The 21,582-nt window shown below is 39.7% G+C and overlaps 1 protein-coding gene across 2 annotated transcripts in view; it reads right to left on the bottom strand.

Annotated features, from left to right (window-relative positions):
• The window catches only part of tenm3 (teneurin transmembrane protein 3), a 220,732-nt gene extending 209,883 nt beyond the window's left edge, over positions 1 to 10,849 (bottom strand). For both annotated transcript variants that reach the window (XM_082536064.1, XM_082536065.1), the window contains exon 1: positions 10,762 to 10,849. The gene's annotated coding sequence lies outside the window, so the exon portion shown is untranslated. The remainder of the gene's footprint in view (positions 1 to 10,761) is intronic.
• Positions 10,850 to 21,582: the final 10,733 nt, after the last annotated feature.

The following is a 21,582-nucleotide window of genomic DNA, read 5'->3' as shown; positions in this document are numbered from 1 at the left end:
GTGACTGAAAGGTGAATAAATAACTGTAAGCGACTAAAAGTGAACAAAGTGTGTAGAGTGTAGAGTAGTTTATGTTTCTGGTGTGGGAAATGTTCTTATCGGCTGGAGTTAAAAAGCAGAGTGGCTTTGGGGACAAAGGTGGCGCTCCTCCTCCTCTCAGTCCTGCAGGAAATGCAGCAGAGGCGTCGCCCAGAGGGGAGCCATTGAAATGCAGGGTGAAGAATGTGAGAGGGGTCGTTGATGATTTCGGCTGCCTGTCTGAGGGCCTGTTGGCTGAAAACCTGTCAGAGTCCTGACAGGACAATGATTTTAGAGCACACTGATGCAGTGTACTGCAGTCTGTTCCTGTATGAAGGCTGAGGGAGTGGAACCAGCAGGTGATGGAGAAGGTCATGATGCTTTCCAGGAAGGCATAGTAAAAAGTCATCATGATGGGGGTGCTGACTCCAAAGCAGTTGAGTTATAAGGAGGTGTAGCCGTTGGTGGCACCTCCTGAGAATCTCCTCTGTGTTGGCAGAGAATTTCAGGAGGTTGTCAAAGATGGTTCGCAGGTATTTGTACTCCTCAGCTACCTCCACTGGCTTCCCGTGGATGGTGGTGGTGACTGAGGCAGCCAGATCCCTCCCTCTGGTTGAAGAAAATAAGAACAACCCCAGGTTTCTCTTCAGCACAGTAGTCAGGCTGACAAACAGTCAGAGCACCGTTGAGCTAACCATCCCTTTAACGTTAACTAGGAATGACTTCATGAATTTCTACATTTATTTAGTCTTCATTCTTACATTGTGCTGTTCTTTATATTATGGCAAAGCTGTCAGTGTGATCAGGGTGAGAAATTATATAGCAGTAGGTGTGGCTCTAAACTGGTTGGTGTGACAGCCAGCCAGACTAGCCTTCCCACTCAACAGGCCTGCACAGAGACACACAGGCACACTCACTCATGTTTGACTAACCAGCCTTTGTTAGTGTCATAATCACATTTAGTAGCAGCCATATGACAGTAGAAATAGCAGCCAAGGAAGACAAGGCAATGTGGGAGTCTGTGAGTTTGAAAGCAACTAAAGATGAAAATAAATAGAAAATAAAGCTGTGTGTGTGTGTGTGTGTGTGTGTGTGTGTGTGTGTGTGTGTGTGTGTGTGTGTGTGTGAGAGAGAGAGAGAGAGTGTGAAGTTTCTCAGTAAAATCACCCATATGCTGAGGTCAGTCACACTATCGCTAGCTTTCCAGACACTTTTGACAAGTGTGTGTGAGAATGAGAGGGTTGGTGGGTGAATCATTAAATGTGAGGCTAGTTATCCATCTGCAATGAAAAGCATTGCTTCTTTGTATAATCTGAGTCAATTTTCCAAATTAAGTATGTTGAAGAGTTTCTTGCAACTGCAAACCTTTCTTCCCCTTTGGGCCACAGAAGTGTCAGTGTCAGGAAATAACTGTTATAGTAATTATGGTTAGTGTGTGTGCAGCCTCAGAATGGCCGACGTGTTTGCTTAATCTTTAAATTAATTACACCTGAAGAAAAAATGCACAGCTCATATATAATAAACACTTTACTTTCCAATTCCCTCTGCAGTGTATTTAATTATCTCTGTTAGCTCGGGCCCAATTGATGCACTACCATTGCAACAGAGCTGCTGACAAATCACGTAGCTCCAAATGACAGAATTCCTTCAGGTTTATGATGAGAGATGGACTCTTAGTGGTCACCAGGGCTGCATCTACAATAAGCCCATATCAGCACAAACGCTGTCCTAAACAGGGTGTTTTTTACATTTTCCTTTCACTCTGGGTCCATGTTAATAAGAACACATGTACACAACCAAACATCCAAAGCCATATAGATACATAGGAAAAAACAGGAAATGTAATGCCCTTATGAGATGCAGAGGAGAAAGGAAAATGAGAAAGATGAAAAAACTAAGGAGGAACTGCATGGGGCAGGAGACAGAAGGCTACTGGTAATGCCCTAATGATGTAGTGGCTGTCAGAAGATTTGCTTCAGTGGCCAAATGATCCTGTAAGAACAGCACATTTATCGATCCAGCTATTAAATTGCTTCACATACTAATGATTCTGTGTGAAAGGGAGAGAGAGATGAGACAACAATATGAAATAAAAACAGGTGAAATCCTTTAAATGAAAGAAAACGAGGGGACCAAAGGTTCAAAGAGCCTGTATTTACAAAGCTGTGTGCACGGGAGATCTCTCTCTATTTAACCAAGACCCTCTAATACAAATCATATTTGAGTTTTGAGAATACCTCATGTTAGATTTAGTGAAGTTGCACTTAGGAATGTCCTTTGCAGTGATGGAAACATGATTCAGTGTGGGTGTGCTTGCAGTTCTGACATGTCTTTCCCTTAGTACTTCCATTACAGTGTGATAGCTATGAAACCATATCTGAACCTGATCTGTGTGATATTCGATATCAGTTCTCACCTTGAATGTTTTCAACAGCTTTCCACACCCCCACACTCACACACACACACACACACACACACACACACACACACACACACACACACACACACACACACACACACACACACACACACACACACACACACAACATCTTTATGGTCAAAAATCACAGAGAAATCGTCACATTGTTTCTTTCACCAGCTTTTCCCTTTTGTTTTGCTGATACAGATTTTTTTTCATTTAAAAAGGTATTTTTGGTATATCAGTGTTGAGGTCTATAAGATTACATTACTCACTGCTTTTGTAAACAAAGTCATGTACTACATTACTTATTTACCTACAGTAAACGAAAGCTAATAAACTCTCGTAGCTCCACAAATCTGAAAGCCAAACTGGGGAAATCCAGCCCAAAGATAAGTTAATAAAAAAGTGGGCAGACGTGACCCACGTCTTCAGTGCAATCCCCGACTGCGCATCACTGCTTTTATTATCAATTAGAAATCAAGCTTTGGTGTTCTTGGCTGGGGTTGGCATCTACTCAGCTTTGGCTGGGATTCTTTCTACCAGCATCTTATTCTTACAGATGCTGGTGTCAGCAGCTCCACGTGTTCTGGCCTCGCTGCAGTTTGTCCTCTTCTGTTGTAGACCGCTCTACTTTATTTTCATTTCTTAAACTCTAACCCTGTTTAACTTCAGAATGTTTATGATGTCAGTGTTACGTCTTTTGAAAGAACGTAGTGGTGTCCCCACTATCATCACCTCCAACTCTAGCATAGGAGAGAGGAACAGAGAGTCAGTGACAGAGCACATGAAAGCCGCTGAAGCATCATGCAAACAACTGTTCACCTCAACACAATGCTGTAACTCATAAATGCTGCTTTTTTGGTTCTTTTAACAATGTTTGGAATTTAGGCTGTCAGCATAATAATGCAAGCAAAAGTCAGTTAAATCAGCTGTAGCTGCTATAAACGTGCTTTGCTTGTCTTAAACTCAACATCGATCTTATGATCAATAGGAAATCTGACTGTGCACCTTACTGAATATAATTTTACATAAGTTGTTATAATGATCAGATCAGCACATCCAGTGGAATAAGTGTGTATAACTGCAAAACTTCCTGATGAGTCTCCACTGAGATGAAAAATGAATGTTTTTTAAAGGCCACATGACGTTTGTTAAATTGCTGTTATAAATACATTAAAAGTGAAATATCATCACTTTCTATAATAACAGTTATGCAGACCCAATGCTGTTCAACAACGTACTGCAGCACTGATGAGAGGTAAAACTTATCCTATTGTGTCTCATATCCTTTTGAAAATGCTTCTGATGTGAACAATAGTTGGTTAGAACAAAGATGATCATGCTCAGTGTGCTGCTTGTCATTTATAGTTTATGTCTTATATCATATTTCAAGCCGGACTTTGTTGTCTCTGGATGGGGCTCTCAGTCGGCCCTGTTCAGGGTTTTTTTTGGATTTTATGTGTAAGTTTTACTCTTTCATTTCTCCTGCGGAGACAATTTTTAATCAATGAGGAAATCAAAATAGAGCAAGAAATGTTCCAGTGGGGGACTACTGTTAATGAAAAGCAAAATATTTGGAATTCAGCATGTTGTTTCTGCATATAAGTGCTAAAGTAAAGTAGTTTAACCAACACGCGCAGAGTTAGCGTATGAGGTTTGTGCAGAACTGCAGTGAAAGCTTTTCTGTCACCACAAGTAAAAAGGCCATCATCTATCAGAACTCAAGGAAACTGAGAAACATTGCTGGAGAATTTATTAGGTTGAACGTTCCCTCCATCTCCCTCTTTCCATTCCCCTCTGTCTATCTAACTCGCTAGTTCCTTCTCCCTCTGCACTTCTGGTAATGGATTCGGCCTAAATGGGTTCTGAGAAACACAAGTGAAGAGGGGGAAAGGATGGAGGAGGAGGAGGTGAGGCAAAGGGAAAGGAGACTTCAAAACTTGTTGCTTGTGATAGCGTTATAATTACTGTTACTGTAAAAGCACTGACACTACATCATCTGTCAGTTGTACAAATAACTCAGTCGTCAGTTGTTACTCTGGATAACTTCATACAATATTTAGTCTTACAATACTGTGATCACAACTGCATACACTGATGACAAAGAATGAAACAACAGCAATGACTGTATATTCTGTATATTTTGAAAGACAAAATAGGATAAAAGGAGCCAGAGCGGAGGAGGGTGTGCAGAGCAGTGGTGTATGGTTAATGATTTAATGTTAGCCACTCCATGGAATCAAGTCTTCTCCATGTTAGTGGCGCCAAAGTTAAACCCTCTAGTCAGTTAGTCTGTTATTCATTGATTTCTCTGGTCAGCACTAGATTGTTATTGAATATGACTGGCACCAGCATCTTGTGTGTCTGTGTGTGTGTCTGTGTGTGAAGGGTGTGCATCTCGAGAACTCGAGTACATTTCCGCTTCGGCTGAAAAACATATTTTTCTGTATGCATGTGATTCTCCACAGCCATCTGTGCGCGCACAGACACACACACACACACACACACACACACACACACACACACACACACACACACACACACACCTTTGATAATCCAAGAGTGAAGGCAATAAGCCTAAAACACAGCAAGCGCATTCACTGCCACTTTAAAATGATCACAACGATACATTATTTATTCCTGAAGGCTGTTTAAATACACAACAGCATCTGCACACAAACAAAATCAACAGTAATATCTGTGTCTAAATACTGCATCGAGCATGAGAACACCGACTCTAACTGCATCCTGGTGAGTGTGCACGGGTAATCTTTCTAGTTACATATGCACTTTAGTTATTGCTGCTATCTGTCTTCTCCAGCAGTCAGATCTGATGTCTCCTGCTATAGCATCACACTATATGCTCTGTAATATATGATAATATATGTGTCTGCGATTCAACAAACTATTCCATATACACTACGTGTGAGTAAATAAGTCTTGAGCACACGGACGCAGCATTAGGACTACCTGATGTATAGTTTAATAAGCGCACAAAATAAATATTTTATGAAATACATATTCTAAACAGCACATTATCACAGCACTGCACAACACTACAGATTTACATTTCATCTGCTTTTCAGCTGGACAGTTTTGGAAACGTTCAGTCTAAAGCTCTGTTACACTTTCCACTGATTACTTGTTGCTAGGAGATTTTTACCTATTTTCCCCCCAATAGATTCACACTTCACACCTTGAAAGCAATGAGTCAGAAAGAAAGTAGCCAGTTTGCCAAATTGCTTATTTGTAAAGTAATAGCATTAGCACTTCTGCACTTCTTTATTAGGCTTTGTTCTGTGTAAAAATACAAACTAGCACAGATACTACGGCACTGCTTCACAAATCATTTAGATCCAATTTATTTAGAACTTTCTTTAAAAAGAAAAAGAACTCTAGAAACAGAATTGCTTCTGTGAGCGAGTCCCCGTTTAAAGTTTCATTTTACATAAAGGTGACAGGACTTTTACCTCATCCATTTGTGTTCAAGAAGTAACTATAATAATGATAACAAAGCAATCAGAATTTTTGGCAGGTTTCTTAAAATTTAAAAAGTGAGTCTCCTCCAAATGTCTTTTCTCTCTAAGACTGAGCAACACAATCAGCATTTTGGAGGCTTCATCTGTACCTTATGTTTTGGTCATTAGATGTCATTGCCATAGATGGGAGTGGGTAAATCAAGGCATCAACTAATGTTTGGAAAAGCAAAACAAAAACAAAAAGAAGTTTCACATACATACAGCAATTAAAATGACAGAAATAGATCAAATAAAGTCTGAAGTTTAAATATAGAGTCCACGGCCCACAGTCAAAGTCACCTTTTTTCTTCAGCCTGGCTCTACGTACAGCCAACACTGATCAGCACTCATCACCTCAGAGATCTAGATCTTATGCATGGTAGTAGCTCACTGAAAATGGAGGCAGCTGACTGTAGAGGGCTCCGAAAGTGGTCACCAAATATTTAAATAAAACCCTAAATTTTATGAGGAGCTTTTGTAAGAAATCTCTGTCAGACGAGACCATTTATGGACCTGGTTAGAAGCCTCGCAGCAGCATTCTGGACCGTTTGCAGGCGATCCAGGGACAGTTTGCTTAGGCAGAGGAATAAGGAATTGCAATAATCGAGGCAGGATGAAAAAAGGTTCTATACATACTAGAGATGGCACGATACCACTTTTTTATGTCCGATACCGATACCGATATCATAAATTTGGATATCTGCCGATACCGATATGAATCCGATATAGTGTTTTTTAATCAACAAAGCTGTTTTTTAAATATCTTGCTGCATTTTGTATAAGTTCATACTCAAGTTTAAAACAACAACTACACTAAAGCTATTCTGTTATACCTGTATACAAAAAAAATATTTCATAGTTCAGCAATACTGATCAATCTAATAAACTTAAACCTACACCATCCTCCCTATTCTGGTATTTTAAAGAGTACTTAGCATAAATATTAAGCAACCTAACTAATAGGGTTCCAACTCCCAGCAACAACAAAAATAAATAAATAAAAAATAGGGAACCACCCCTCACGCTCCACCTCATGATGCTTAATCGACGTAATCAACTTTAATTTGATGCAGGGGGAAAAAAATGCACAGAAATCAATTATTTTTCAAGAATAAATAAATAGATTCAACATCTTTCTTCAACAGAACTGCAGACTGCACAGATGGTACCTTCCCAAAGGAAAAAGTACTACAGCTTACTAGGGTATATTAGACTTAACAGTTACTATATACAGTAATGGACTTCTATACATTTTACATCAGATTAAAACTTTGGGTGTCAGATAATTATTTATTAAAAGCTCGACATTTTAAATGAGAATAAGAAAGAAAAGTATGTCTTTGTGCCCCCTTTTCCCTGTTCATGCCCTATCGGCCCCCTGGCTAAACTTTGCTAGATCCGCCCCTGCACAGTTACCAGCGTCAGCTACGTAGAAAAAGATCCTCGAGTAGAAAGTAATATTAAATAAATTCTAACAACAGCTGATCAAGCTTAAACGTGCTGCTGTTGTTCAGCCGCTGGTTTCCTCTTTCTGGTGCAAAGTGAGCCAAAAACAAACAAAAGAGACGGACTCGCGACAGAAAAGCCGATCAGCTGATCATTGATCAGTTTCATGACTGGAGTAGCAGCAAGAGAGAGAGAGAGAGGGAGGGAGAGAGAGGCAGTCGCTCCATATATCGGTTGTTAAGCTTAATGTGGGAATGCTTTACAAACATTCAGAGATGAACTTACACACTTGCTTCTCTCTGGGAAAACTTCCTCGGAGTTTGGCAGCGAGGCTCCAAACACACACAGCTGCTCGATCACGTGACCACACTGCTCCCACGTGCTACGGTTATGAGCCGAGTTACGTCGTGTCGCAAGTTTTGTGAGGTGCTTTTTTGATATTTAATGGATCGGATTACATTTCTTATTTCTCTCCGATATCCGATCCAGTAATTTACGTCAGTATCGGACCGATACCGATACGTAATATCGGATCGGTCCATCTCTAATACACAGCGATGGTAAAAGGAAAGTGTTGAAATCAGAAGCTGTGCGGCAGGCTGAGATGTTGAATAAAGGGAAGGTGTGAACACAGATAACTGGTGAAAGTTGGGCAGGTTGCTGTATGAGCGACTGTAAGGACACAACGGTTTGAAAACGGCACCTTTATTATGTTTCCTTTTCAACACGACTGACATGAACAGGGACATGAGTCCCATGTTGTGTACAGCCTCAATAATGAGTCATTTGTGCAAAATAATTATTATTGCCTTCTGAAAAACATCGGCTACTCTGAAGTAATGTTTTGAGCAGTTTATAAAGTATTCTTTATATCTTACTGTGTTTATGAGTTTGTGTTGCCCTTAAAGCTTTGATGGGTGCTGCAGCTGTCTGTGAGTGTCTCTATAACAGTTTAGGTTACAGTGTTAAGCAGCTTAGAGATGCCAAATGGATTAAGTGTTTTGTTCATACATAGTAAAGTAATCTGGTTAGCAAAGATGATACATTCCTCCTCCTCCATCTGCCCACCCTCCTTTCTTTTTCCTCCATATTTCCACATTTCTTTCCTTTCATCCCTTTTCAGTTAAACACACACATACATCTGCAGAGAGCAGTCTTATAGAAAGTGGTCTGGAGAGGTCAGCTTATATATTTTATGCCCATCCATGATACAAAAAAATTCCATTTGCAGTAGGGTAGTGTCTTTTTTTTTTTTTTTTAGCAGCTGCGGTGCTTCTGTGATTGTTTTTAATGCAACATTTTTTCTACTTATTCAAAATAAACATGAATTGTATAAGTTCAGTATGTCTGTGTATGTGAGAACAGCACCTGTAAGTATGTTCAGGATGAAAATCTTCCTTTTTCTGTCCCTGCAGCTCAGATCACCAAGTATCAAGTAGCTGGGCCCTCGTGGGTCCGGACACAATAAGTGTTTATATCTGCCAATGTGCGTGTGCATGTTTGCAAGTGTGTCCTTTGCCAGCCAGACAGCTCTGCTCTAATATTTTCTTGGGTAATATTACCGACAATGCAGACAGGCTTCCCACTTTCCCTTTTGTGTCTTTATTCTCCACTTTCTGTGCTCCTGTTTTGAACTCTGAAATCTCGCCTCTCATCATTTTCTGTTTTTCTCACATCTTTGTTTTTTTTTCCATCTTACTACAACAAAGGTTGCAACAGAGCCAGAAGCCTTACTGTCCACACACACACACACACACACACACACACACACACACACACACACACACACACACACACACACACACACACACACACACACACACAGTAACCTGCAACAGTATCGATGGATGTATTAAACCGCAGTGACACTAACTTTCCTCCTATACGAACCTTCTAAAGAGGGACAGAATTAAGCGTAACATGTTTTGTGATTGCAAATCCTTTAGGTTCAGACTTCATGTCTGTTGTTCTACACTAGAATTATGTTAATGTTTCAACAATTTATTCACTCAACCAAATCAGTTTATTTTCTTTGGGTGAAATGACGTGATGAAAGTCCATCCCTTCATCTTGTTCGGCTTATCTGTTTCAGTGCCTTGGCTTTGGCTGAGCGTATCCTGTCACAGGGTGAAAGGCAGAGTACATCCTGTACAGGTCACTGAACCACTGCAGGACTAACACAAACAGACAGCTGCTCATGCTCACAGTCACACCTATGGCCACTTTAAACTCTCCAATTAACTTAAAGCCATGGATGTGTTGGAATGTGATGGGAAGTCAGAGTACCTGGAGAGTACACAACAAGGCCCCAGCCACCTCTTAGATTCAAACTCAGCACCTGTAAGGCAACAGTGCGAACTATTTCTTTAAAATAGTAATTAAAACATATCAAATACTTAAACTGAGATAATTATAAAAATCAGTTTGCAGCATGTCTCAGAAGCAACAGTTGCCTTTGAAAATTGAATAGATTCTCACCAGGCAGCCTTGACTTGCCAGATATACGTACATTTAACTGGCAGGGCTTTTTGGTTTTGCCCCCCGCTCGACCACCATGCGGGACACTTCCTGGGAGTGTGCACAATAATCTTGGATATCACTTTAAATGTCAGAGAACTAAGTTTCTCAAATCCATGTTTGTGCTGTTTTGTCTTAAACAACTTAATGGTTGCAATTAATAGATTTTTACATAAACCCCAAATATCAGAATTAGGTAAAGTAACATGTTTGGAAATTGTTATCAATGCTTTTATTTACAACTTATGATCCTTTACTAACAATAGCTGATAGTTTTAGATTGCTTTTTGTAATTACTGAAAGAGGTCTACTATTGCATTACATGAACAGATAAATGACTATCATTGACCAAACTGTGAAATAAAGTTCTATACGTTTATATACATTTCTGTCTAAATAGTGTAGCAGCTGGTGCTAGAACCATCTGTGCTCGTCTCTACTGAGACTGAAGAAGGCAAACATGTGCTGCATGACATTCAGCAGCCCAGGTTTGAGTCTGACCTGAGGCCCCTTGCTACACGCCTTCCCCTGCAATCTCTCCCTGCTTTCCTGTCGACTCTCCATTACGGCAGCATCCAATAAAAGGCAAAAGGCCCCAAAAGAGATTTTAAAAAGTAAAAGTGCAACTGGATTTCTTGTAGCATTTTAACAGTATAACGTTACTTTCAAGTTGGCCCACGAGGATGTCTAACCCATCAGCTACACAACAGTTGAATCAGAAAGACCGAGCTAACTGTTGTGACTTGTTGTTTCTAAGTGTGACAGAGATGAATAAGAACTGTTACTTGAGCACAAAGCAGGACATGATATCAAAAATGGAGCGAACAGTTGATCTCCTACCATTGTCGCTGTCCGATTTGTTCTCGTGCTCAGTGTCAGTTAGAGTCAGCACTGAGTTGGAGCGGCTCGACAGGCAGGAACTCCTCCCGGATGATTTACCCAGACCTCCGCGGCCCCACAGATGCATAGCATGCTCTGGGGACATGACTGCCTGACTATCAGTGTCTAGCTCCTGAGCTGTACCAACTGAGAAACCACGGTGGGGTGGAGGCATTTCAGGGCAGAAAGGCAGGCCGCGACGAGACGGTGGCTCACAGATCCCCAGCTGACGAAGACTGAAGTGTTGACCTGAAACAGATGGCCGTGTTCAAATCATTTAGAAATCATTAGATCATCGCAAATGACTATAGATCTAATACACAGAGATGGTGTGACTATGGCATAAAATATACACTATATTGCCAGTGTACACTCACCCATCCAAATCATTGAATTCAGGTGTTCCAATCACTTCCATGGCCACAGGTGTATAAATTTAAGCACCTAGGCATGCAGACTGCTTCTACAAACGATTGAGAAGAACAGTAACTCAGCCACAAAGTGGTAGGCCATGTTAAATCGCAGACCGGGGTGCTGGGTATGAAGAGGTCACCAACTTTCTGCAGAGTCAGTTGCTACAGACCTCCAAACCTGATGTGGCCTTCAGATTAATCAGATTAATTCAGGAACAGTGTCTCTTTATTAATCTCTGTCTCTCTTCCACAGCATGTCTTTATCCTGTCTTCCTTCTCTCTCCCCAACCAATCACAGCAGATGGCCCCGCCCCTCCCTGAGCCTGGTTCTGTTGGAGGTTTCTTCCTGTTAAAAGGGAGTTTTTCCTTCCCACTGTCGCCAAAGTGCTTGCTCATAGGGGGTCATATGATTGTTGGGTTTTCTCTGTATGTGTTATTGTAGGGTCTACCTTACAATATAAAGCGCCTTGAGGCGACTTGTTGTGATTTGGTGCTGTATAAATAAAACTGAATTGAATAGAAAACTTCATCGAATTTGAGTTTATGACCAAGCAGCTGCAGTCAAGCCTCATATCACCAAGGACAACGCAAAGCATTGGATGAAGTGATCTAAAGCAGACTTCCAGTAGACTCGAGAGCAGTGGGGATCTGATCTCCGGGGTGACAAATCGTGTTTCTTTGTATGGCAATATGATGGCATCTGAGTTTGGCGACTGCCAGGAGAATGTTACTTCGCTGTCCAGTGTTATATTTGTTGGTGAGGGGATATGGTGTGGAGTTGTTTTTCAGAGCTGGGCTTGGCCCCTTAGTTCAACTAAAGCAAATCTTAATATTCAGCATAACAAGATACAATTTCAAGCTCCCAGCTATGTGGGAACAGTTTGGGGGTGGCCCCTTCCTCTTCCTACAGCACTGTGCACCAATGCACAAGGACAGAGTCCTGACCTCAACCTGACAAACACCTTCGGGATAAACTGGAAATATAGACTGAGATCCAGGGGCTCTCGGCCAACATCATTGTCAGATGTTGCAAATGGTCAAAAATTCCCCCAAACTCACTCCTAAACCTTGTGGAAACCCTTGATCTGAAGCTATTATAGCTGCAAAGGGTGGGCTGACATCACATTAAACCCTATGGATTAAGAACGGGATCTCACTCAAGTTCATATATGTGTGAAGGCAGACGAGTGATTAATTTTGGCAATACAGTGTATATACAGCAGGTGGAAGACAGCTATGGAAAAATAGTCAAACAAGTCTGTGAGGAATCTTTGACAAAGCAATTCTTATGAGACTGAATGAATAACTCAGAAGACAAACCAGACAAAAGGTGCCTCAAATCCAGTTAGACGTTGAGAATATAAGTGCTTTAAGTCTCATGTATGGTGGTGCAGCTCACAGTGACATGTACATGTTTAATATAATCAATATGAAGCTGTGCTTTAGTTTTGTACACAGTTTGTTCAGATGTAAATTAGAGAGTTAAAGATCAATTTTACTGCTAATTAAATGACAACCTTTACTCATTATTAGTGTTATTACAGTAAAAGCAGTAAGTGAAAAATAATAATAAATAATTATATGATAATAGTAAACATTATTGATTTTAACAGCTCAACAGCTTTTTAAACAGTGAATAGCATTAAAAAACATTTACCGTTTGTACCGACACTTTCCCAACTCACTGTAGTCAAATTTGGAAGGTTTCTAAATAACAAGCTAAGTATGTGTGCGGGAGGTGGAGTGGTCTAAAAAGAAGGACAGGAGCCTGATATAAAATAAAACAATGAGAATGTATTCAGGGCAGCCAATAACCCAGAATCATCTTGATGCACGCTCAATCATCCAGGTAAGAACATCTCCAAAAGCTGGTTCTGTTCATCTGGATATTTTCAGTGGGAGAAACGTTTCGTCATCTTCAGTCTCAGCTGACTGCAGGCTTCAATCTTATAAACAGGACATTTGCATGATGACTGAAACCAGCCCACTGAAGGAACAATGGGCTGGGAGCTCAGTTCCTTAGTCTTAATTATGCAAATTCTCATGACCATTGATCAGCAACCACTGATCAATACCCACTGATCAATGGCCATTCACAGATGGTACTCATGGCGAAAGTGACGAAACGTTTCTCCCACAAAACGCTACGTCCAGAATCAACTTTTGGAGAAACCCAGAATCATGTTTACGCTGAGTGTCTGATGATCCTAGCTTTCCTGTCAGAGCCTGAGCTTTAACAGGTAACAAAGGCAGTGACGAGCAATAACGTTTCTATGCTAGAATCACTGCAGTTGCCTTGAAGTCTGTTTGGGCTGGTTGTCATCTTGGTTTGTCAGGTGTGTGCTCATACATAAAAAAGATTGCATGTATTTCCTCAGTAAGACAGGGATCTGTGTTGGTGTGTGAGTGTAGCCTCAGGTTTATTTATAACTGATGTGTTTCAGGGCATTTTACAGAATAACAAAGTAACGTACGTATTGTCGAAATTACTTTCTATGATGAGTAATTAAGTGAGGTACTGCATTACTTTTAAGAAAGGTAATGAGTAACATGTAATACATTACTTTTTCTCAATAATGACTGTAACATGGGAATAAAGTAGTCTAAGTAAAGTCTGCGTTTTTTTCCCTCCTGTACTCTTGTTTAAAAATCTGCTATAATTTAAAAATAGATACAATACAACAGAATGAAGACGCTAAATAGTAAGTAAAAGTAAATAAATAAAATTCAATTTTCTATTTCAAATGCTGTTTCTTTGATATCTGTATTTCATATGATTTAATTACATTTAATTGGAAATGAGGAGTAACTGGAATTGAGCTCAAATCGTTTTCAAATAACAGGATAATCCTTAAAAACATATTTAAAATCTAAGTGTGTGCTTCATTTTCAATCAGCAGATATAAAACCAGTCTATGATTAACAGCACAGCAAGAGAGAAGCCGTGGTGCTGTTCAAATTCATGTGACATGAATTCATCCTCTCCACTTTAAATAGCTGCAAATATACAGGTGATAGGATAACTGACTAATTTTCTATTATATGTTCAATAACGTATACTGTTGTAAGTGGACTTGGAGAAAAATGGGTTTAGTCTTTTGTTGATTTTTATTCATTTTACTGTGTGATTTTTCTCTTTTCTCACTTTTTCACTTTCATTGGGCGATTATAGCCTTCAGACTTATTATCATATGCTTCCATCCTCTTTCTGGACTCCTGTCATATATACTTTTAATGTTAGGTTATGCAGATTTTATGCATACAATTCTAGGTTGTTTAAATTTCATTTATATGTACTTTAATGTCTCTACATTGTAATCATATTTTTAAAGAAAGACAATTCATATTTCTAAAGTAACTGATGGAAATATCTTTTTTACAGTAGTTTTGTTGGTCTTAGTGCACACATACAAATAGATGGGGATAGCATTGCTGTCTGTGCACTTTTGTAGACTCTCACCTTGTCTGTTAAAATCATCCTTTTCATGGTGAACCATGTCCTTGTGTCCCTTGGTTGTTCCGTACAGTAACCTGTCAAAAGCCAAGGGCAAAAAGGATAAAGGAAGGTGCTGCACACACGCTGTAGACTTTTGATGATCCATGTTCGGAACTATACAACTACCACATCATCATTATACCATCATCAAAAATACAGGAAACAAACTACACTCTGCTTTTTTATGAATGTTATGTAACTAAATGTATCAAAGTGAAAAACAGACAAAGTGCAAATTCTTATGATGAAAAAACTGATACTAGTAAATAGGGCTGGGCGATATGGCCTAAAATCCATATCGTGATATAATTTGAAGCACGTGCGGTAACGATATATATCTCGATATATTCTTTTCTTCTGTATAATGTATTTTCCACACTATAAGGACTTGAAATCCTTTGATTTTCTCAAAAATCGAGAGTGTGCCTCATGTATGAATTCTGGTTGTGCTTACTGACCTCGAACCAATTTTGGCTGCAGAAATCTGTTAAAAATGTTTTAGTACAACTTTGGTAAGCAGCACTGCTTGATGGATTGTCAGAGCATTACGGCTGCCGTAGTGAGGAGCTTCACGGAGTAATCTGGGTCCAAAACTCCGTCAGCTTCAGGTCCCAAAGTCAAAGGAACACTGAGAGTTAAAAATAGTCTAAAGTCTTTCATCTTTAATAAAATCATCAGCGTTGCTGCTTTACCAGGTGTAACAATTAAGTTTAACATCCAGGCATCCATGAAAACAGAATTTAAATTTAACGGAGTTACAAGTTAACAGGAAGTTAGCTCGCTAGTTTCCACCTAAACATGATATAGCATGTTCTGACTGAGAGATTTTTGAAACTAATTCAAACGTACAGCTCTGCTACCACTTCCAACATAAATGAAGACAGAAAACTAAACAGCAGTGGCGTTTGTAGGGTTACTGAAGTTGGGCTAGCTGGTATATAATGTTGTGCTACGTGATTGCTAGCGACACAGCTATGTTAGCATAACATTAGCACAGTGAAGCTGGAGGATGAACGCCAACTTTTCTTCCACTCGATAAAAGTTAACGTGAGGGATTCTGGTGGTCAGGGACAAATGCAATCGCATAGCAGGATGCTGTACACGGGCCAACCTTCAGTCAGGAGAACAACTGAGATTATTCATCCACAATACGAGGTTAGTTATTAATATACTGCAACAACATGGGAACAGAGCAGCTGCGAGAGAATTCAACATTAATGAATCGATGTTACGGAAGTGGAGGAAGCGCAGTTTTTGGCTTTCCCCATATTTCAAAAGTGCTTCATCTCTTTGCTGTGACTGTTGCCCGCCATAATTTACAGATGATAATGGTTTTAGCCGCTGCGATGCTTTCAACCAAAACAGGCGCAGCTTGATGACATTATCAACATGCGCTATCGCGATAGAGCGGTATAATCAAAATCTCTATCGTTGGCCAAATTTATATCGTTTCTATCGTATATCGTTTCTATCGCCCACCCCTACTAGTAAATTAACCTACATATATTTACTGGAATTATACAAAACAGCATTAAGTAATGATTACTGTAAGATGATTAAATAAATGTCTATACTAAGAACATTGTATTTGAATGTCTTTATGCATGCTGAGTTATCGCGGTAAGAAAATCCCAGAAAGTTGATTCTGTTCATGTGGACAGTGAGACACGTTTCACAACTACAACCACAATTTACTGGTCACGTTAACTTGGTGGACAAATACATTAATTTCACTAGAAGAATATGAAAAATGACAGGCTAGCCTTCTTAGACTGAGATTTCCTTGAGTAATGGGGGACATTTAAAGTCGATGTGCACCGTAAACAACATCCGAGATCTCAGGAGAGCACAGTCCCACGAACAGCTAAGATACTGCGAGGGCCCTCAAGCTCCCAGGCCTCTGGTAGAGGACCTGAGCTTGAAGGACAGACGGGAGGGGTGAGAGGGGAATTTTTTTAATAATATAGTCTCATCATCCACTGGACACAAATATCATCAAAATGACCCAACACAGAGCGAACACCATCACCACAGACACAATGGCTAGGGAAGAAGAAGAGCATCATATCAAAAAAGGCCCTGACTCCCTCTGTGACCATTCATCGATGGTCAAGGCTGACCTCATGGCCCGTTCTTGTCAGTGGTGCTAGTTTCGGTCATAATGCAAATGTTCTGCTTATAAGGCTGGGAAAAGCGGCAGCTGGCCAAGACTGAGGAAGGTCTACGTCAACCTAAGTCTTTTTAAGTAGAGATAAACTTTGCTTATAAATTCCCATATATGTAGGTTTATTCAATAGAGTATAATTAATACGGTAGATTTTCAGCCAGCTGTTTACAAAGGTGAATTACACAGAGGAAAAAATAGAGATACTCACATACAGAAAAGAAATTCTAATCACGGCAGTTTGTGTTTTTGACATTTTTGACACAGTTCTGATATTGCTCAACAAAACAGAAGATAATATGCGTGTCATCTATTTTCTAACCTGGTCTGGTCTTGGTGCTGGTCAAAAGCCTTCAGTGTTTCACTGGAGGAATAGGACTTCTGGGTGGGGACCCGGAGTCCCTGGGAACCAATAGCACAGCCTTCACTGTCCCCTGATAAACATAAAATAGACAGATTAAAAAGTCTTTATGTAGATGCAGCTCAAGCCATAATCCATCACTATGTACAGTTAAAGTAGAGCATCAAAATCAACTCTGAACGAGAAGGGTGCAAATGTCTGCCAGGCCCAACACACTTTTCAGTTTTACTTGCTTAAAATGTTGGTAGTTTAACCTCCTAAGACCTGAACTCTTCCACGACATGCATTTTTAAGTTCTCTTTGGTATTTGGGCTGATTGGGACCTGATGAATGTAAAAATAAAGAATTACCAGATGGTTTGTTTTTTTTTTACCTAATTTTTGTTTCTAAGAAAAATGAGAGCCACATATGAGGATATTTATTTAAAATTTCAATAGAACAGTAGCAGTATAATGTCCTCGTGAGTGGATATCGGGCCTTTGTAGTGCTAAATTGAGTATTTGGTCTAAATAACCCAAAATGTGATGTCCACATATGTGGACACCAGGTCCAGGAGGTTAATTTACAACAGCAAATATTTTGACTTCCAACAAATAATTTCATTGAGGAAGGATACAATAATATAATCAATAACCATCAATAAGACACTTTCATTTTTATCAGCACAAGTTACAAACAGTGCCAACTAAGGTGCTGAAAACGAATGCTCAATGGCTTGAAGATGAGCTGTGAAGCTGTAGTTTACTTGCTTTACTAATTACTTCCGTCTCCTCATGTCCTACACAGAGAACTTCTGCTGTTTTCTACCTACATGTCCCTAGGCTTTAAATACACACTGCAAGGGCTAATGAGAAATGACACAGAACTAAAGAACTAAACCAACCTTGACTAAAAGAGGGTAACCAGATAGGTAAATAGGTTAAGCACAATACACAAGTGATAACAAAATAAAACAAGAAGTGAGATGCAAAAACTAGCAGATAAACACCGGCAGAACTGAGCTAAGTATAGGGGAATTCCCAGAGACAGGAATGCTGTGAAAAAACTGAGGGAATAAACACCGAGGCAAACCTTTAAACAATAAGCAACCTAAGAATTAAACCTAAGTTATTAAGTGATTATTGGCATAAACTGAACTGAACTGTTGATATTATTTTATGTTACACGTTTATGTTAAACTATTATAACATAATAGCTTCAAAGAAAATTTCAGGATTACTGACAGTAGTAGTAAGCTCTCCACCAATCATTTCACCGTAATTTAGCTTCTTCTTTAATCGAAAAAAGACACAAAACAAATAATGAAACCAGGTTGCATTTACTGGATTTACTGAGGAGGGTAAGTCACTGCAGACTACGTGATTTTTATGTTGTGTCTGTTCCATTAATAACTAACAGAAAGAAGTTTTGGTCTCAAAACGCTTAGAAAGCATCAACTTATAAAATTAAATTAAAAAAAAGAATAAAATGTCCTTGATAACAACTACATTAAAATAGCTTCTCTTTTTATTGAATAAATCCAATCATATTTGTGCTTTGGTTTGGGGAAGTTGTTTCTGTACTGATCTTTTCCTGTCTTCTGTTATTAGACTTGAGATATGACTGCACTATGCTGTTGCTGGTGACTCCAGTTAATTTTAAATATGTTTATATTGTCTATCCTGTAAAATAGTCAGATGTCTATTCATATTAATGTACAGAATTCACCAGCTTGCTGCTACTACTGCACATTCACCCAGTGTATATACTATATGTGTGTGTATATATATATATATATATATATATATATATATATATATATATATATATATATATATATATATATATATAATGTTTTTCCTCTACACCCCTCCCCCAAATTTTTTTGCACATGTCGAGGAGCGTGTCAGGCTACATTTCACTGTGTGTTATACTTGTATAACTATGCATGTGACAAATAAAGAACCTTGAACCTTGAACCTTAATTCTACAAGACATGCTGTGTAAGTAAACAAACAACAACAGTTTGTCTGCATTTCTTGAAAGATCACATCCCCCAAACTTAGTTTAGAGGGTCTACACTGTATATAGTGAAGTCTGCAAGTTTTCTAACAGCAAAATTTGTTTTGTGCCCAAATCATTTTGCACATCTTAGAATGAAAGTTATTGGCCATGTTTGCATAGCCCTTTTTAAAATGATGCTTTCATGACATTATTGTGTGTTGGGTGGCGGTCACGGCTATCCAGACTGACAGTGGGACATTGAATGTCACCTCTCCGGTGGGGAGGGAGCCTGAGATTGTCTAAATTTGAGTTTGTTTTATACCAAATGCAGAAAAAAATGTTTTAAGAAAGCAATTAAGTTCATGTTCCAAAAAATATGATTGTTTGCTTGCAGGACACCAGGAGAGATGAGTCCTCCGTCACAGATGGTGTGGTCAGTGAAGATGGTCGCCTGCAGGTTCAAGCTCATTGCATCTCCAACCCACATCCACTGCCACTGTACTTAAGGGAAGTTAAAGACTTTCTTCTGCACCTACATTTGGATCACCTCGATCCATGACAGTCATTCAGGCAGTAATGCCTGGACTGGAAACATGCATCCTTAAAATAATACAACATTCCAGCTCCTGTGTTGGAATGAAAAACAAATGTGTTGTTTAAATCAGAGACTGCACTTGTGACAGAACTACAAATATTTTATTTCGGTTATATAAGTAATGTAAGTACAAAACAAAGTTGTGGTAGGCCTAAACTTATTTTCAGAATAATTACATCTGAGACTTTGTTTCATTGTAAGATTATAACAGTGATGGCAATATAATTGCTTGTTGTTCAGCCAAACAGTGTCCAGTATGTTGGCTGTTATACTTTGTTGTGTTTGAAAATAAAAGTTGGGCTGATTTTAACGTCATTACAAAAAGTGTTGTTAATTATTTTTAATCATATTCAGGTTACCACAAATAGTTTTTTCATTCAGTTGAACTTGAAATGTTTGTCAGTAGGTAAACAATTAGTTCTGTACAGTCAGAAATATCAAGTTATTCTTAATACTGCAGACTTGCAATGATGGCTGTTGTCCTAACAGTCATCTTAAGTAAGCTTTACTTAGTTCTTTTGAGGCGACGAGTTTACATAGTTTTTTTGAGTTCTGGGAACTAATTAGATTTTACAGTGTAGGACTGCGCTCTTCTGAACAGAGATCTCAGATGTTGTTCCTGGGATCTGCTGGAGATACTCGCCTAGCTTGGGAGTCACTGTACCTAGCGCTCCGATTACCACTGGGACCACTGTTGCCTTCACCCTCCACATCTTCTCTGAGCCCTTGGTACTTCTCCTGCGTCTTGTGTTCCGTTGTGTTCGTTGCTGACATTCGGTATTGCTACTACTGCCCGGCCTCCTTCCTTCAGCTTAGCGTACAGCTGAACTTGGGGTGAAACCCTCATGCACAGTAAGGAGCTTCCTGGTCTTGATGTCAGTGGCTTCCATCGCCGCCTTTGGCCAGCTTATTACCCCAGCAGGGTACCTGATCACAGGCAGGGCGTAGGTGTTGATAGCCTGGATCTTATTCTTACCATTCAGCTGACCCTCTGCAGGTACTTGGTGGTTGCAGCTTTCCTAGCGGCCTCTTCATTTGCCTGTGGGATTCGCAGGTACTTTAGCTGTCCTCTGTGTCTGCAATATTGCCTTCTGGCAGTTCTGACTATCTTCCTTCTCTTTGTTATCGTCTGACTGCACTTCTCTAGTCCGAATGACATCCCGATGTTATTGCTGTATACCCCGGTGGTGTGGATCAGTGAATCGATGTCTCGTTCACTCTTGGTATATAGCTTGATGCCATCCATGTAGAGCAGTTGGCTGACAATTGCTCCATCCTGTAGTGGGTATCCATAGCCAGTCTTGTCAATGATCTCACTTAGAACCACAAAAAGTTTTTTTCTGTTCATCTGGATGTAGCGTTTTCAGTGGGAGAAATGTTTCATCACTCATCCAAGTGACTTTTCAGTCTCAGCTGACTGCAGGTTTCCCCAACCTTATAAACAGTGCTTTTGCACAAACTAGCCCACTAAACAATGGACTGTGAGGTCAGTTCCTTGATCATTACTGAGTCACTTGGATGAGTGACCAAACATTTCTCCCACTGAAAACGCTACATCCAGATAAACAGAATCAACTTTTGGGATTCACTTACCTGGATGACTGAGCATGCATCAAGACATCCCATTGAGGAGGTTCAGGCCTATGCAGAACAGTACTGGGGACAGAGCATCTCCTTGGTAGATCCCGCAATTGATGGTGACTTGTGCTGTTTGCTTTAAGTTGGCCTTTAGTGTTGTTTTCAACATCCCCATTGAGTTCATGATGAAGG

This window comes from Aulonocara stuartgranti (assembly GCF_965226115.1).
Source record: "Aulonocara stuartgranti genome assembly, chromosome: 6".
NCBI lineage: Eukaryota > Metazoa > Chordata > Actinopteri > Cichliformes > Cichlidae > Aulonocara > Aulonocara stuartgranti.
This window is presented reverse-complemented; position numbering and strand designations above follow the sequence as displayed.